This window comes from Schistocerca nitens, chromosome 2 (assembly GCF_023898315.1).
Source record: "Schistocerca nitens isolate TAMUIC-IGC-003100 chromosome 2, iqSchNite1.1, whole genome shotgun sequence".
In the NCBI taxonomy this organism is placed as follows: Eukaryota; Metazoa; Arthropoda; class Insecta; order Orthoptera; family Acrididae; genus Schistocerca; species Schistocerca nitens.
In genome coordinates this window covers 1,023,738,535-1,023,751,881 of record NC_064615.1, presented here as the reverse complement: position 1 = coordinate 1,023,751,881, position 13,347 = coordinate 1,023,738,535, and the positions used below count along the sequence as shown (strand labels likewise).

Here is a 13,347-nt window from a genome sequence, read left to right as displayed (position 1 = left end):
TTCCCTCCTGCTTTTTTGCCGTCCGGGATGAGAGTGTTATTCCAACATACCTCGCGTTCTTCTCGTGTTCTGCGCTCCCCTCGGACTATCGCGTTCCTCGATTAATGCGACCGTAAAGTCTTATCAACGGTGAGGTGGCACGAAAGACGGAGCAAACTGCGTCCCAGCGAAAATTCGTCCTTGGTGCCCGCGTGTTGCCACGGCCAGAAGCGACGTTACATTGGCTGGCTTGGCGCCCGTTGCGACGCGTGTTGCGTGAGCGAATCGTAGAGGGCGTGAACCTCCGTGTGTGCTCACTGTGAAAACAAAGCAGCTATCAGCACGAAGGTCAGTTTGAACCTACTGCCTTATTGGGTGGCCATACTCCTTTGAGCATAGAAAGCGAGTAATGCCGTAAGCTGTATGTGAGACACTACCTCCTCAATGGCTAAGAAATGTATAACTCTCCATAATCGGTTCGTTCACTAGCTTCTGCTGACCTACGTTTAACAGATACGTACATTACTAAACGTTGTGGTGTAATGTACGTAGTTTATTTCTATGCTGTAGATTAGATTTCCTGGGACTGGATTGCCTTATAGCCTCAAAGCCTCATATTGTGTAAATCATGGAATACTTCTACATAAGCTCAAGTACTATAGTATGAATGGGACAGCGCTCAAATGGTTAAAATTATACCTAACTGGAAGAGTGCAGAAAGTTGAAACAAGCGGTTCACATAATATTAAAAAAACTGGTGATTTCTCAAACTGGGGAACAATCAAGAACGGGGTGCCGCAAGGTTCGGTCTTGGGTCCTCTACTGTTCTTAATAAATATTAATGACTTGCCATTCTACATTCACGAAGATGCAAAGCTGGTACTTTTTGCCGATGATACAAGTAGAACTATCACACCCAACAGATAAGAATTAACTGATGAAATTGTAAACGATGTTTCTCAGAAAATCATTAAGTGGCTCTCTGCAAATGGGCTCTCATTAAAAAATGGTTCAAATGGCTCTGAGCACTATGGGACTTAACTTCTGAGGTCATCAGTCCCCTAGAACTTAGAACTACTTAAACCTAACTAACCTAACTAACCTAACGACATCACACACATCCATGCCCGAGGCAGGATTCGAACCTGCGACCGTAGCGGTCGCGCGGTTTCACACTGCAGCGCCTAGAACCGCTCGGCCACTCCGGCCGGCTCTCTCATAAAACTCTGACAAAACACAGTATACGCAGTTCCACACAGTAAATGGAATGACACCATTAATAAATATAGACTTCGATCAGAAATTGGTAGCTAAGTTAGAATATTCAAAAATTTCTAGGTGTATGCATTGATGAGGGGCTGAACTGGAAAAAACACTCTCAAGATATGTGAAACGTTTGAGATCAGCTACTTATGCTATTAGGATCATTGCAAATTTTGGCGATATACATCTCAGTAAATTAGCTTACCACGCCTATTTTCATTCTTTGCTTTCGTATGGCATCATATTCTGGGGTAACTCACCATTGAGTAAAAGAGTGTTCATTGCACAAAAGCGTGTAATCAGAATAATTGCTGGAGCTCATCCTAGATCATCCTGCAGACACTTATTTAAAGAGCTAGGGATCTTCACTGAAGCCTCCCAATATATATAGTCACTTATGAAATTTGTTATTAACAATCCGAACGAATTCAAAAGTAATAGCAGTGTATATGGCTACAACACTAGGAGAAAGGATAATCTTCAGTACTCAAGGTTAAATCTAACTTTCGCTCAGAAGGGGGTAAATTATGCTGCATCAAAAGTCTTTGGTCACTTACCTAAAAGCATCAAAAGTCTGACAGAGAGCCATATAGCATTTAAAAGGAAATTAAAAGAATTTCTGAATGGCAACTCCTACTCGTTAGATGAACGTTTGGATATAGTAAGTGGGTAATTTCCCCACTCCCCACCCAAAAAATAATATTAAGTGTCATGTAATATTTTGTGTAATGTAATATCTTCTATAGACATCTTTTAATAACCTGACACGTTTCACATCATTACGAAGTGTCCTATTCATGATCTATGGAACAAGTACTAATCTAATCTAATCTATACACGGACTGCGGACGAGATGCAAAGTTTCTTATGAGGCGGAGCTACAAGCTTCCTCGACGCAGTGCTTGGATTCACCTGCGACAGTGGTGTCAAATCGGATGGCAGTGCAGGCCATCCCTGAGCACAACGGCGACCTAATCATTATTCCCAGAAGTCCAGGAAACGTTTGCAACTCGTTCACAAGTCGTTCGATAGACACACTGCATTGTGCAATCAGGAAAATGTGTAATTTTTGAACACATCACTTAAATGAAGATTCCGCTAACAGAACATCCACCTGAACACAGCCATTTATGTACAGCACGTTGCATTCATCGGTAAAACTTCAAACGTTTCTAGATCCCTAAATGATACTGACAGAAATTTGATTTCAATTGATTTGTGGACAGTTGTTTTAAACAAATGAGCTGCATTACAGAAAAAATCATATTCTACTTTTAAAAAGACTTATAACTTGCCGCAGTACCTCTCTGGAAAATAACTAAATGAACAATATGAACAATAATTTAGCCAACCGCTGTGGCCGAACGGTTCTAGGTGCTTCAGTTCGGAACCGCGCGACCGCTACGGTCGCAGGTTCGAGTCCTGCCTCCGGCATGGATGTGTGACGTCCTTGTGTTAGGTAGGTAAGTAGTTCTAAATCTAGGGGACTGATGACCTCAGATGTCGAGTCCCATAGTGCTTAGAGCCATTTGAACCATTTTTTCAACAATAATTTATCCATTTTAATGGCTGTTGAGCTCCGAGGTTCAAGTGGTTCTGAGCACTATGGGACTCAACAGCTGAGGTCATCAGTCCCCTAGAAACTAGAACTACTTAAACCTAACAAACCTTAGGACATCACACACATCCCTGTGCGAGGCAGGATTCGAACCTGCGACCGTAGCGGTCGCGCGGTTCCAGACTGAAGCGCCTAGGACCGCTCGGCCACAGCGGCCGGCTGAGCTCCGTGGCTGAGAAGTATATTATTTCAATAAATACAGCACACAGTCACTTTCTTATGGTGGTGGTGGTTAGTGTTTAACGTCCCGTCGACAACGAGGTCATTAGAGACGGAGCGCAAGCTCAGGTTAGGGAAGGATTGGGAAGGAAATCGGCCGTGCCCTTTCACAGGAACCATCCCGGCATTTGCCTGAAACGATTTAGGGAAATCACGGAAAACCTAAATCTGGATGGCCGGAGACGGGATTGAACCGTCGTCCTCCCGAATGCGAGTCCAGTGCGCTAACCACTGCGCCACCTCGCTCGGTCACTTTCTTATGTATTTCAACTTAAGCTAATGTGGGTTTCGGGCTTTCACCCATCGACAGTCAACGTAATTGAATAAGTACATAGTTACGACATTGGATGAAACTGGACGCTGGAGCTGCCTTTCCACGCCGCTTGTTATTCCGATTATCGCTTTTGTGTGTGTCGCACAAGCAGCTTTTTACTCCTATTTTGCACAAAGCAGCCCAATAACCGCCATGTCGGAAACATGTATAGAGGCGAAAATCGGTGGTCTAGCGGTTCTAGGCGCTCAGTCCGGAGCCGCGCGACTGCTACGGTCGCAGGTTCGAATCCTGCCTCGGGCATGGATGTGTGTGATGTCCTTAGGTTAGTTAGGTTTAAGTAGTTCTAAGTTCTAGGGGACTGATGACCATAGATGTTAAGTCCCATAGTGCTCAGAGCCATTTGAGCCATTTGAAAATCGGAATAATAACAGAGTAGAAAGGCAGCTGGAACATCCACTTTGCTGTCGATATTGTAGCCATGTACTGCCTGAAGACTCAGGTACGTATTACATCAAATGAAGATGGGTGAAATCCCGAAACGCGTATTAGCTTAAATAAAAATACATAACAAAGTGGCTGGTTACTGTACTTATCAAAATAATGACAAACTATAATTCCGCAGAAAAAATAACGTTTCTCATATTAGTTGTGTGTGAAATCTTATGGGACTTAACTGCTAAGGTCATCAGTCCCTAAGCTTACACATTACTTAACCTAAATTATCCTAATGACAAACACACACACCCATGCCCTAGGGAGGACTCGAACCTCCGCAGGGACCAGCCGTACAGTCCATGACTGCAGCGCCGTAGACCGCTCGGCTAATCCCGCGCGGCTCACATTAGTATGTGGCAGTTGTGTGGAGGAGTGTATTGGCATTTCTGCGGAACCCAAGACACTTCAGGTAATTTTCTGCTTATACATTCATTGGCCTCGTCAACTCATAACCAAACTGCCACAGTCCAACCTAATCCAGATCTCGGCCTAAGCTACAGATCACTCTGTTACCACCACCAGGTTACTTGCTTTCCCTTATTTAGGCATAGCGAACTCACAGCTAAAGTGTCACATTCCATCCTAACATAAACCTCGCCTGAAAATGGGCGAACCAGCCTGAAACTGGTAAAGGCAAAATAATCGTAAGAAAGTGACAGGTCGCAATTTTTTCAACCTTTCAGCATATACGAAAACCAGTTCCTAGTAACACGTGCCGTAGACTACCGCGCACTATGCTAGACTGCCACACTTCCAAACAGGAAACAAAGCCTTAGTGTGCCTGTATGCTGACGGGGAAAAGCCACTTATCACATATCACAGCAAGAGCCGCAGAGTCTGCAGAAATATCTCTCCACAGAAGTGTAAACTTTATTTTATTTATTGTTATCTTTCTTGATGTAATTTGATGTGCTGACTCGTTCCATGATCATAGAGATCGGCTCCTTTATATGGCCCTACGGACTTACTCATTTACATGGAATAAGAGGGAGAGTAGTCATCCACGTCAGCGAAAGAACGAGGGCGTGCTGAAAAGTCTCTCCCAATTGTGGTGTGAAAACTCTTAAATCTTTTTAAATAAAAGGAACATTATTAATATTCTACATCTTCATTCTTCATCTCTTGTATTTACAAGGGTTGGAAGTTAAATAGTGGCAATTATTTATTGACAACCGATGCAAAAGAGGTTGATGTTTGCACCTGTTACTGTCCTTCTGACAAGGGAACCTCCCCATCGCACCCCCCTCAGATTTAGCTATAAGTTGGAACAGTGGACAGGCCTTGAAAAACTGAACACAGATCAATCGAGAAAACAGGAAGAAGTTGTGAGGAACTATGAAAAAAATTAGCAAAATATACGAACTGAGTAGTCCACGTGCAACATATGCAACTTCAAGGGTGACATACAGCCAGGAGCGCCGTGGTCTTGTGGTTAGCGTGACTAGCTGCGGAATAAGAGGTCCACGGTTCAAGTCCTCCCCCGAGTGAAAAATTTACTTCCTTTATTTTCGCAAAGTTATGATCTGTCCGTTCGTTCATTGACGTCTCTGTTCACTGTAATAAGTTTAGTTTCTGTGTTTTGCGACCGCACCGCAAAACCGTGCGATTAGTAGACGAAAGGACGTGCCTCTCCAATGGGAACTGAAAACATTTCATCGCAAGGTAATAGATCAACCGATTCCTACACAGGAAAACACGTCTGATATATTCTATACGATACTGTTGACGGCATGTGCGTCACATGACAGTAATATGTTGTCGACCCACCTAACTTGCACGCTTGACGAATGGGTAAAAAGATTCTTCTACCTTGCCCGATTTAGGTTTTCTTGTGGATGTGATTATCACTCCCAAAAAAGTGATCGCATCGGACGGACAGACGGACAGATAATAATTGTCTGAAAACAAAAAATTAAAATTTTCAGCCGCGGCAAGACTTGAACCGTGGACCTTTTATTCCGTAGCTACTCACGCTAACCAGAAGACCACGGCGCTCCTGGCTGCATGTCACCCTTGAAGTTGCATATGTTGCACGTGGACTACTCAGTTCGTATATTTTGCTAATTTTTTTCATAGTTCCACACAACTTCTTCCTGTTTTCTCGATTGATCTGTGTTCAGTTTTTCAAGGCCTATCCACTCTGCCAACTTATAACTAAATCTGAGGGTGGTGTGATGGGGAGGTTCCCTTGTGAGTAGTCACCAGCGTTGTGTAGAACCCGTTGCCAGCGATGTGAAAGGCGTAGTGTACCGTTAGCAGAGACTGTTCTGTTCAAAAAAATGGTTCAAATGGCTCTGAGCACTACGGGACGTAACAGCTATGGTCATCAGTCCCCTATAACTTAGAACTACTTAAACCTAACTAACCTAAGGACAGCACACAACACCCAGTCATCACGAGGCAGAGAAAATCCCTGACCCCGCCGGGAATCGAACCCCTGTTCTGTTGATGGTGCGGTCTAAAGTTATGGTGATTCTCGTGTACGACTATGATGGTGTTATCCTAATGCATTACGTTCCTCCACGGCAGACCGTCAATGCAACTGCGAAAGAAGCGGCGACACTTCCTGCGCAACCCATCATTTTGCACGACAATGCGCGGGCGCATACAGCGCAAGCGGTGACTGCTCTGTTCGGTCGATGGGACTGGGAAATACTGCACCATCCACCATACTCCCCGGAATTACGTCCTTGTGACTTAGATTTGATTCCGAAGATGAAGGAACCACTTCGTAGCATTCGCTTCAGAACTGTTTCAAAGATTTGACAGACAGTAGACCGCTCCATTCGCACCATCAAGAGAACAGGCTCTGCTAACGGTATACTACGGCTTCCACATCGCTGGCAACGGGTTCTACATAACGCAGATGACTACTTTGAAGGACAGTAACAGGGGCAAACATGTAACTCTTTTGTATCGGTTGTGAATAAATAGTTGCTACTATTTAAGTTACAACCCTCGTATTTCTCAACATAAGTCACCCTGGCGACGAAAACATTTCTTCCAAAGAGAGAACAATTTGTTCATACCGTCACTGTAGAATGTCTGAGTTTGTTGACAGAGCCATGACACTCAAAGTAAAGTCTTCGAAGGCGCGATCTAAGTTTTGGAAACAGATGAAAATCGGATAGGGCCAAGTCGGGACTGTATGGAGGTTGATCGATGGCAGTGAGCCCAAGGCGTCGGATTATTACAGATGTCACAGCTCACTTGTGTGGTCTGGCATTTTATTTATTTATTTATTTTTTTTTTTTTCGCCTGGTGAAAGTCTTTCAATTTGACGCCACTTCGGCGACTTGCGCGCCGATGGGGATGAAATGATGATGATTAGGACACTTTTTTTTCCACTAGCTGCTTATATTTTATGACCCACCGTCTAATTTCTTATGGTGGGTCGTATGTTGCCACTTAGCCGCTGTGACTGGGTCCGGGGTCCGGAGTGACTGAAAGTAATACTACCCCGGCTCCCGTCCCCACTCACACCGTTGCCCTTGTCCCGCCACGTGGAGGCGGGCTCTATTTGTTTAGATCCATTTGATGTCTTTTTTTGTGCAGAATTAGAAAAACTTATAACTAATACAAAATTAGGACAACACAACACCCAGTCCCTGAGCGGAGCAAATCTCCGACCCAGCCGGGAATCGAACCCGGGCCCTTAGGATTGACAGTCTATCGCGCTGACCACTCAGCTCCCGGGAGCGTATACAAGAATCGGTACCGACAGGCCATACACGTCCTTGTTTAGCGCTGGGGGAAGGCCATAGAACTGAATTGAGATTGCGTGGAAAAATAGAGTGTGTAGATAAAACACCATTCTTCGTCTGGCATTGTCAGGCTGAAAGGAGTGGGTGCTCCGTGCGCGGACAATCTCTTCGGATTCGACAAAATGGTTCAAATGGCTCTGAGCGCTATGGGACTTAACATCTGAGGTCATCAGTCGCCTAGAACTTACAACTACTTAAACCTAAGTAACCTAAGGACATCAGCACATCCATGCCCGAGGCAGGATTCGAACCTGACACCGTAGCGGTCGCGCGGTTCCAGACTGAAGCGCCTAGAACCGCTCGGCCACACCGGCCGGCCTCTTCGAATTCGAAACTCTTATTACAGCACGCCATTTCTCACCCACTGACATAATTATGTTACGTAGCGCCTTGTTACATGCGACAATTAGGAGCTCTGTAGCGGTAGAGGGCTGCAAGTGAAGAATAAGTATGTGGAATGTTAATAACATGTTATTTAAAAAGCTTTAAGAGTTTTCACATAAATAAGTTCGCAGGCATTACATTTCAGCACGGCATTGCAGTAGCTCTTCCGGTTTTATTGTTCCAGAGCGGGAACCTTGAAGGTGCGTATTTTTGTTTGGACGTTTTTGTTGAAGCACTTGTACTGAATGATGGAGGTGTGCCAAGGCGCTACATGAGCCCCACCGTGCACTTGATACGCGGCTCAAATTACGGCTTCCCTGTGGAGATCTCGCGGCTCCAAGTTCCCGAGATGAAGGACGTCGCAATTTATTAGCCCCAGTATTTTGCAACTGTTTCTTCCTTGTGAAGGAAGAAGACAACTAATACATTCCAGTTATATCATTTGTATCTCCATGCAGCTGAATCACACAAATTACAATAAGTGTCATCCGTGCAGCCCTGACGCCCCGAATTCACAACGGCGGCGACGACTCTCGCCTCTGTTGAGGCGAAGTGAGGTCCGTTGCTCAAGCGTCTGGCCGTCCTCTGCGGCGGTTTATGCTCGTGCGAAAATTGTCTCTGTGGCACGGATAATAGACACATCAAAAAAAGTTTTGCATCACCCCAGATCCCAGAACTGAAGATAGACGTGTCCGGAAACGCTTACTTTCCGTGTTAGAGCTCATTTTATTACTTCTCTTCAAATCACATTAATCATGGAATGGAAACACACAGTAACAGAACGTACCAGTGTGACTTCAAACACTTTGTTACAGGAAATATTCAAAATGTCCTCCGTTAGCGAGGATACATGCATCCGCCCTCCGTCGTATGGAATCCTTGATGCGCTGATGCAGCCCTGGAGAATGGCGTATTGTATCACAGCCGTCCACAATACGAGCACGAAGAGTCTCTACATTTGGTACCGGGGTTGCGTAGACAAGAGCTTTCAATTGCCCCCATAAATGAAAGTCAAGAGGGTTGAGGTCAGAAGAGCGTGGAGGCCATGGAATTGGTCCGCGTCTACCAATCCATCGGTCACCGAATCTGTTGCTTGACAAGCGTACGAACACTTCGACTGAAATGTGCAGGAGCTCCATGGTGCATGAACCACATGTTGTGTCGTACTTGTAAAGGCAGATGTTCTAGCAGCACAGGTAGAGTATCCCGTATGAAATCTTGGCGGTAAATCGAGGAAGTACAGTACATACTGACGAAACTAAAATGAGCTCTAACATGGAAATTAAGCGTTTCCGGACACATGTCCACATAACATCTTTTCTTTATTTGTGTGTGAGGAATGTTTCCTGAAAGTTTGGCCGTACCTTTTTGTAACACCCTGTAGTATCACAGACACAGTTCGTTTGACTGTTCAGAGATGTCACTAAACCCGCCCAGAGACGTAAACAACCACGCATGAGCAGCGCCTTTTAGATGGAGCGGGTTTGACAGCCGATCAGTTCCAGTCATTCCACCAGGAAAGAGGTACACGGGTCGTGTTGTCTGTAGTTCAACCATGCCTAGACGGTCAATATCGCGGCTCGATCGCGTCAGCATTGTTACTTTGTGCCAGCAAGGGCTCTCAACAAGGGAAGTGTCCAAGCGTCTCGGAGTGAACCAAAGCGTTATTGTTAGGACGTGGAGGAGATACAGAGAGACAGGAACTGTCTATGACATGCCTGACTCAGGCCGCCCAAGGGCTACTAATGCAGTGGATGACCGATACCTACGGATTATGGTTGGGAGGAACCCGGACAGCAACGCCACCCTGTTGAATAACGCTTTTCGTGCAGCTACAGGACGTTGTGTTACGACTCAAACTGTGCGCAATAGTCTGGATGATGCGGAACTTCACTCCCGACGTCCATGGCGAGGTCCATCTTTACAACCACAACATCATGCAGCGTAGTACAGATGGGCCCAACAACATGCCAAATGGACCGCTCAGGATTGGCATCACATTCTCTTCACCTATGAGTGTCGCACATGTCTTTCATCAGACAATCGTTGGAGACGTGTTTGGAGGCAACTCGGCCAGGCTGAACGCCTTAGACACACTCTCCAGCAAGGTGGAGGTTCCCTGCTGCCTGATTTCTAATGGTACCCCTTTTTTGCGAACTTAAGCGTCTTTCAAATGGCTCTGAGCACTATGGGTCAGCACTATGGGTCATCAGTCCCCTAGAACTTAGAACTACTTAAACCTGACTAACCTAAGGACATCACACACATCCATGCCCGAGGCAGGATTCGAACCTGCGACAGCAGCAGTCCCTCGGTTCCGGACTGCAGCGCCTAGAACCGCACGGCCACCGCGGCCGGCTGATAAGCGTCTTTTGACTTTGGCACTGGAACTCATTATTTCTACACGACTTTCGGTAATTTACAGGCTCGTATCTTAATTGAAGTATGTGTCAAACGAAAATCGTATTTTGAAATAACGCATCAACTTGTACCTTCTTTTGTACGAAAATGTATGTCACAGTTTATGTTTTCATACCGGTGTAACTTTGGCACATGTGTATCTTTCGTTTTGGAAGCAAAGGCAACTCGGCATGTATGTGAGGAAGTAATATTTTAGTTACTGCCAAAATGAAACTTATGCTTTTTCTGTGATTTTCGGAGCAATTGCAGTCTACCAACCAACGTGCGTACACGACAGAATACATTATAACCCAGTGACCACAGGAAGTGTTTCACAGTACTGCCGCAAATTTCATTTTCAAAATACAGACATCTGTAAGTTCATATTTTGTAACGACAATCCTTCATGCCTTTGCAGATAACATTCTCTATGACGAAAAGTCACAAAAACATAATGTACAATGACTATACAGCCAAAGGTACAGTAAGATTATTCGCAAGTGTGTCTGGAACCAAACAGTAAAACATTTAATACCGTTTTCGTGATATAGGTAACGCTGTTCATTTTCATGTTTTACAATAAGGAAAGTAGTTTGGGGAAATGGAAAAAAAGTGTTTTGATCCAGGCATACCAGGCACCCATATTGTTTTACGCGGTCCCCGAGTTACAATTATCGTTCTTCTATTTGTTAATCTGTCGCGCGCAGCTTGTAACTTATAACTGTCTGCTCGTTCCCGCTTTCGACTCTGTACGTTACGCGTTCACTTCCGCTTTGACTCACGCACTTTCTTCTGCCGCCCCCACCGCCAGAAAACGTCTACACAGCCTTATATACCCCCCGTACTGTGAACCTAGCACACACATCAACAACATCTACATCTACATCCATACCCCGCTAGCCACCTGACGGTGTGTGGCGGAGGGTACTTTCAGTGCCTCTATCGGTTCTCCCTTCTATTCCAGGCTCGTATTGTTCGCGGTAAGAAAGATTGTCGGTATGCCTCTGTGTGGGCTCTAATCTCTCTGATTTTTTCCTCATGGTCTCTTCGCGAGATATACGTAGGAGGGAGCAATATACTACTTGACTCCTCGGTGAAGGTATGTTCTCGAAACTTCAACAAAAGCTCGTACCGAGCTACTGAGCGTCTCTCCTGCAGATTCTTCCACTGGAGTCTTCCAACACTCGCATCCCATACCAGCGGGATTCAAATTCTAGTTTCGGCTTACTACATTGCCTCTAAATTCTTGAACTAACATCTAGAATTAAACAAGCCCAAGAAAAGTTTCGTTCTCCATATCTTCCTTGTGTTTCAACCCTGATGACTGCATTATACGCTGATCAGTCAGCAGATTATGACTGCCGACCTACTATCGATATAAACCCGTCCAGGCGATAGCAGCGTCACCTGGCGAGGAATGGCAGCTAGTCAGACACACGCAGGGTGCTTGTAGTGTCAGTAAGCGTGTTGTGCGTGTGTAGAATGAGGAAGGCGCGCTATGTAGCTGACAAGGGGAGGCCGCCAATTGTGAAATTCAGATTCGATTCATACTGCGCATAACAAAAGCTCATGGCCAAAGGTGTAATGTGGCAAAGCACCAAGATGCACTTCTCAGCCGTTGTCGAGAAAATCGACAGTTAAAAGAAACCGTTGCGGTGAAATTTCTCTCTACGATTAATGATTTTCTACAGCGTCGTGGCGCAGCGGTAAGCGCTCGGGTTCGTAATCCGAAGGTCGCCGGATCGAATCTCGCGTCATGCAATTTATTTTTATTATTAGTTTTTTGTAATTCAAATATATATATATATATATATATATATATATATATATATATATATACTATTAATGAATTGCTTATGCGTGTTGGTGAAGGCGGATCGCTCTCCAATTGTACCGCCTCCATTTTTCCGTTTTTTTAACAGGGTGTACCAAAGCTCTCCCGTCCGCACTGATTTTCGACGATGTTATAAGTTGCGCTAGGGACCGCATCTACCTTCTTTCGAAGTTAGCAGGCAACTACGCTGTTATGCGGCGGCTCGTTTCGGCCCATTCAACATCTGTCCTTCAAGTATAACGAGCGAGTAACGGAGTTTATATTTCATACCTGCCGCAGCAAATTTGGGTTCGTGGGGTCTCTATTCTAATTCGAACGTTTGACTTACGCTATACGTATTCGTTTCGGAATACCGTTTCTACGTCTTCCGTTAACTATACGTGGTTAACATTATGAAGACAATTAATAACATTTGTGAAATACAACTTTGTTTGCGGAAAACATAATGATATTCGAAGTCGCCAGTTTTTCCACGACAAACGACTTTCAACAACTTATTATATGCATAATTGTTGCAACTGATTGCCGGGAATTATATTATATATATATTTGAACTACAAAAAACAAATACTAGAAAAAAAGGGTTGCATGACGCGAGATTCGATCCGCCGTCCTTCAGATTACGAACCCGAGCGCTTACCGCTGCGCCACGACGCTGTAGAAAATCATTAATCGTAGAGAGTATTTCACCGCAACGGTTTCTTTTAACTGTCGATTTTCTCGACAACGGCTGAGAAGTGCATCTTGGTTCTTTGCCACATTACACCTCTAGCCAGGAGCTTTTATTATGCGCAGTATGAATCGAATCTGAATTTCACAATTGGCGGCCTCCCCTTGTGAGTTTGACCGAGGGTCGGACGTAAAACAGGGCAGGCGGCGAACTGTGGCGGTACTAACATCAGACTTTAATGCTGGCCAGTCAGAGTACAAGTGTGTCTGAACACACAGTGCACCGATCGGTCACTCCTAACGATGGGCTGTGAAGTGCGCAGCTGCAGACGCCTTTACTGCCTGAAGTGAATGCTTCGGCTTCTATCGGCAGCAATCCTGCAATGTAATATTCGCTAACTATCACGATATCTGTGAACTAAAAGAAACATGTAAACGCGCAATTACG

At 44.9% G+C, this 13,347-nt stretch overlaps 1 protein-coding gene and 1 non-coding gene across 2 annotated transcripts in view; both read right to left on the bottom strand.

Annotated features, from left to right (window-relative positions):
• LOC126237369 (phosphoinositide 3-kinase adapter protein 1) overlaps positions 1-13,347 on the bottom strand; it is a 534,739-nt gene that overhangs the window by 155,145 nt on the left and 366,247 nt on the right. The window lies entirely within an intron of this gene.
• Trnaa-cgc (transfer RNA alanine (anticodon CGC)) lies at positions 3,253-3,325 on the bottom strand. Its single transcript has one exon. It is a non-coding gene; the product is annotated as a tRNA-Ala (tRNA).